Here is a 5876-nt window from a genome sequence, read left to right on the forward strand (position 1 = left end):
GCATTTTAGTTTTCAGGCTTTGGGCCTTTCTTGATAGTTCAGCTGCATCTAAATCCATTATTACCCTTTGAATAACTTCGAAGGTGTAGCGGAGCTTTGATTGATACCTCATATTTAAGGTATAAAAAAGTCCGAACAGCATGGCAGATGCAAGGGCCACATTCTCCAGATAGTGAAGTGCCACCACACCCTCAATGATTACTCCAACATCAAAATAGTCACTGCTGGGAGTCTCTCTGGTGACATAGATCCCCACTGTTGTTCCCTCTATGGCACTTAGTGTGTTGGCCTCAGTCATGTCCTTGTGAGAGGAAAAGAATGTCTTTAAGGATGGGATTATTTTTTTAACTCATTCATAATCTCATTAAGATGACATTTTTTATGCCACACAGATTTCAACCATTACCTCAGGGCAAAGAAATGCAAAAAAGAAGTTCTTATAACTTAGGTTCCTTATTTTTTAAAACATGTTTTAACAAACTTATTTTTTAAAATGTGGCAAAGGCACTGCCTACTTCCTCACACTCATCATGTACTCCTGCATCATCATCAGGATCCTCATTGAGGTAGATGCAGAGTCCTTATATGATGCACTCTCTGCCAGCATCGATGTCATCCTCAAGAATTAGAACAAAGAATATAGCAACATTTTTTACACAAATTGTCAGTAGCAGGGATGAATGTGGGCAAAGACAAAAATTCTGAAACAGTTCTGTAATAACTTGTGAAGTTGGCATCTGCATAAACAATCTGAAAACCAAATAAAACGTAGAGTCACTTATGGAAAATGATCACTGCATAATTGAAGCATTTTTTTCTTTAAACCAAAATGATAGTCAACATTACCTGCTGTACCTGTTGATGCTTTATATGATTTGTGTCTTATGTGTGTTTCAATCTGCTGTAAAACCAATTTCCTCTCTGGGGACGAATGAAGTTATACTTAAAAATCAATGCTGAGTGGCAGCTTTGTAAGAGTAATCAGCTCATGAATTTAATCAGCCTATACAGTAAGTGGAAAGTTGTATTTTAGGTTCAGGTGCATCCTTATTTTAGACATTTCAGGTCCTTAGTCCAAATGACATTATCACCATTCACATTTTGGATAACACTGCATCATCCTGCACTAGTGGACGTGATTTAAAAACAAACAAACAAACAAAAAAAAAAAAATCACATCAGTTTCTCATAGTTGGAACAGAATGGTTGCATTATAAATCTTCTGGGTTCTTTCAGTAGTATGGAGTTGTCAAATTTTAGGAAAATTGGCTACTGTAATGGATACTTGCAAATCTTTTACTGAACTAATGCAATGCATATGCAATTTATAGCTAAATAGTTAAAAAGGTCTTACTTGCATCATGGCAGACATGTCTTAAAGCTTGTTGCCCTGCTGCACTGATCGCTTCGCAAACACCCTCAGCAGACTTGGGGAGTCTAGGTCAAGGTGGGACAAAAACCTTGACTGTAAAGGCATAGTTGTGATACGCTTGAACTCTGCATTTATCTGAAACAACATGAAACCATTTTTTAACAAAACGGTAGCAAAAAAAACACTTCTACAATGCAAAACTGTATTTCTCTAAACACAAATAGTATATACTGGATGTGTACAGTGTGGAGGAATTATTATGTTTTTTGATGGCTGATGCCAATCTTTTTATAGAAGAGCCGCAAATAGCCAATATCTGTTTCTGCATTTGAAAATGTAAATTACATCAATGCTCTCTTCAATACATTTATATAATAGTTATACTCACCACAAAGACCTCTGAGTGTGAGGTTGATGGGGAGCTGCACCGAATACACACAAATCACTGCATTAATATACCGTTTGTTTTCTTTTAAATATAACTTTGGGTGGAGGCACTTCTAATCCTGTTAATTTGAGAAAAGATACATACTCACCATAGCACTTGAGCCACAGCAGAGGCACTAACATTATGAACCTCTGACAGCAATCTGCAGCGGCAACAAGAGCAACAACATTAAAAAACAAACACTTCTACAATCCAAAACTGTGACTCACAAAACAAAGGGGATATATAATAAGGAACACTGTATAAACTAGGGTTGGGTCACCATTTTCAAATATTCACAAGACGTTAAATATCAAATAGTTTATGTCACTATTGTCTTCTCTGAAAAAGAGATCCCTCGTCTATACTGGGGCCTGGTAGCTTAGCAGCCAGAAACATCTGTAACGGTTAACTTACCTTGTAGTTTGCGGGGGCATGCAAAGTTTCTTTCTGCCCATTTCTAGTGCGACCGCAGCCTAACATTAAAAGCAATCTATGTCCTAAAAGTTCAACACTAACAAAAAAACTTGATAGCCTACCTTTAATGGCACAAGCCCAATAAGGTAATCCTCCGACTGTCAAATGACCGCAGCAAAGCACCGGTACTCCTCGTTGATCAAAGCTAATGCTACATTAACTATTTTTGCTAACAAATACTACTTGGCAGATAACGTTAGAGCAAATCAACACACGTTGCCCGCGGGCCCCACCCTACCAAGTTAACTGATGCCACTGCAACTAAATATTTGTGCTGTTAACAGAAATAATTCAACGCAAACTCTTTCTGTATTCTCTCGCTAATATGGTCGGTCAACTTACCAATGCAAAGAAATGCACAGAGAAATGAATAGCGCTTCGTTCAGTTAAGTAATGTTAACAGTAATGGCGTCTGCTTGGAAATCTTCACTGAGGAAACATAGCAGACACGGCGATTAAACAGCGCAAGAGCAAATAACCTAATGGCAGTTCATTAACTTATGTTGGTGACTCTCAACACATAAACCACATATGGTTACGTATTAGCTAATATTCAAATATATTCCGGCAATTTATACTCACCGAGCTGAGCTGAGTAATGGCGTGACCATGGACGTGACAAAGCAAGTCTCTCTTACCTCAAATGCATTGCACGCAATGTGTGAATGCACAGGATATCGCGGGAAAATTATATCAATACATAATTGATTCACTTTATCCTAACACGAGCTAAACAAGTTCATGTACTCTCTCTGCATAAAATGTAGTTTCAACACAATACTGCTACATTTTGCCTTGGAACATGAAACAATTGTGTGAAATTCATAAAAGATAATTAGATAAATCCAATAGATGGCCAGTCTCCTTTTTTTCAGCATGGAGTCAGGCCACCACAAGCCTCCACACACACACAAAAGCCTTGCACATTTATATGTGCAACCTTCATTTAATCAGGTAATCTCACTGAGACCAAGATATCTTTTGAGAGAACTGAGTAAAGCAGATAGAAAGAAAAACAAACATAGCCAGAAATAACAAAAGGACATCAGAGACAATCACAGACATCACTAAATAGATCTGAGGATGAAAGTTTATATTATATCATTTGGTCTTATGGAGATGGTGGTGGAGAGCATTGCCTTACAAGTTGGTCCAAAATCTTCCATAGGTGTTCAACTGGTTTGAGATCTGGTGACTGTAAAGGTCCTAGTATTTTATTCACGTCATTTTCATACTCACCAAACCATTCAGTGAACCCTAGTGCACGGAAGTATCTACATTTGATATGTTTCTCCACTCTTTTATTCAGTTTTTTCCTTTAATTTGTCCTCAATCTCTATGTGACTGCAGCATGGCGGAGGTACACCGTGTTGAGGACAATTCGTGGGATCTTTCCATTGCTGAGCTGAAGGCCTTCATCGCCTTACTATTTGTAAGAAGAGCCTATAATAAAAATATAGAGATGGAGAGTTTTTGGTGTGAGGAATGGGGGCTCTTCAACATGATGATACCAAGGAACCACTATAGGGAGGTCATGCGCTACCTGCACTTTGACAAGAAGGACAACAGGCAACAAGTTTACCTTGATGTCAAATGTGTAGGGTGGATTTGTCACAACAGCATTGCCTGCTACAAGTCTGGGGCGAAGAGCACTGTGGATGAGTAGCTGTTCCCCACCAAAGCATGATGCTGCTTTACGCAATATATGGTGAGCAAACCAGACAACTTTGGAATTAAATTCTGGTTAGCTGTAGACATGGAGACCAAATACCTTTTGAATGGCTTCCCATACCTGAGCAAGGATGAAATGTGACCAGCACATCAAAGTCTGGGACAGAATGTGGTCATGAAGCTGGTGGAGCCATATGTGGGAAGGGAAGAAATGTCACCATAGACAACTTTTTCACATCCCTCACCCTCGCCAAGAACCTGCTGAAGAAGAACACCAGCCTGGTTGGCACTGTCAACAAGACCAGACGAGAGCTTCCTCCTTCAGTCTAGCAGCAGAGAGGAGAGCTGTTCTCCACCAAGGTGCTCATGCATGAGTGAGCCACTCTAACAGTGTACTAGAACAAACAAAGAAAGAGCGTTGCGCTCCTCAGCACAGTGCACCAGACCGTATCCATCAGGAGTGATCAGAAGAGAAAGCCAGAGACTGTCACCTTCTACGTCACCAAGGTACATTATATGATGGTTTTATCATAGGAATAAGGATAGTGAGCTTTTGACCCAGCTGTATGTCATAGGTTATTGTGTTATAGTGTTTAGACTTGCTTTTGTTTAATTTGTTTTGTATAGGCTCTTTTCTGTTTTTTGCTGAATGTCTGTTTGTGACGTCTGCTCTTTATATAAATAAACTTATTTTACTTATATAATAAATTATTATTACTTATAAAACAAATCATTATAATCATAATTATCATTATTGTTATTATTATTCCATGTGCTGCAGCAGCATCAATAAAAATGTTTCCTCCATAATTCCGGTGTTATATTATTCTGCAGTGTGTTTATTAAAATACTAAATATAGCCTGCAATGTAGTAGGTTACAGGTCATATATTACTGTAGTTGTATTTTAGCATCATAAAACAAATTGGCCCATTTGAACAGAAGACATGCAGCAGCAGTAAATAAATCAATGAGCATCATGAAAAAATATAACTGACACATGGAAGTAAAAACATTGTAAATTGGCACAGGACATTGAAAATTTCTAATAATTTCATCAAACAAATGCATTATTGATGTGCTTGCGAACACACTATGGTCTTTGGGTGACAACTCTTTACATTATTATGAATAACTGCGGTGCAGTCTTTCCCTCCAATAATTATGGCTGGTCAACACGTCATCAGGCAGGAATCCCTCCTGATGACGTGTGTCTCCATGGAGAATGCTGGACCTCCCACCTGTGTTTGCGCCCCAATCTTCTCCGTCTTCAGTTGAGGTATTAGGTCTTTCAGTGAGTGTAAAATAATTTTAACTCGTCTGAGGCACTACTTTAGCGATGTCAGGATCTGGGCAGTAGGTTTACTTTGTTTATTGTCATATATCCATTATTTCGGCACCACACAGCAATTTTATCGTCTAGTTGGATGCCAGGATGGCTGCTAGAATGTGTTTTATTTTGACAGGTAAGATTAGTCCAACCAGGTAGGTTTTTATTTTGTTTCTTTCAGCTGTTTTTCAGCTGTAGTGAGTCAGTGGGTCTGTTGGGTTAGGAAGTGATTTGCTTGTTTCAAAATTGGTGCCATCTGCAGCTCTTCCCTTTGTTCCTTGTCTCACTTGACTCCTTTTCTGGTTATCTTGTGCATGTGACTTTAATTATTGTCGGTTCACTAAACAATAGCAGTTCTTGCCTGACTACATTAGCAGTATGTTGCTTCTCTTATTCCTAGACACCTGCAGGGTTTTAATAACACGAACAATGAAATTACATATCGTCACCTTCCTAAAATAATGGCCCAAGTCATTTTTTCAGGTTTCTCAGAAAACACACAAAAAAATTTACCAAATATTGAATATATGATATTCATTAATAATTTCACAATAGATGACTATTGACATACTAATAACAATGTCTGTCAATTATGTAACA

At 38.3% G+C, this 5876-nt stretch overlaps 1 long non-coding RNA gene across 2 annotated transcripts; it reads right to left on the minus strand.

Moving 5' to 3' along the window:
- Positions 1–529: 529 nt before the first annotated feature.
- On the minus strand, positions 530–3104 carry LOC137182305 (uncharacterized). Of its 2 annotated transcripts, none has more exons than XR_010928307.1 (4): positions 1909–3104; positions 1761–1794; positions 1355–1437; positions 530–617 (listed from the first exon to the last, which is right to left on the minus strand). It is a non-coding gene; the product is annotated as an uncharacterized lncRNA (long non-coding RNA). The 2 variants fall into 2 exon arrangements; XR_010928306.1 differs by having other exon boundaries at positions 1355–1507.
- Between the last annotated feature and the right edge of the window lie 2772 nt (positions 3105–5876).

The sequence above is a fragment of the Thunnus thynnus genome, chromosome 4, assembly GCF_963924715.1.
Source record: "Thunnus thynnus chromosome 4, fThuThy2.1, whole genome shotgun sequence".
In the NCBI taxonomy this organism is placed as follows: Eukaryota; Metazoa; Chordata; class Actinopteri; order Scombriformes; family Scombridae; genus Thunnus; species Thunnus thynnus.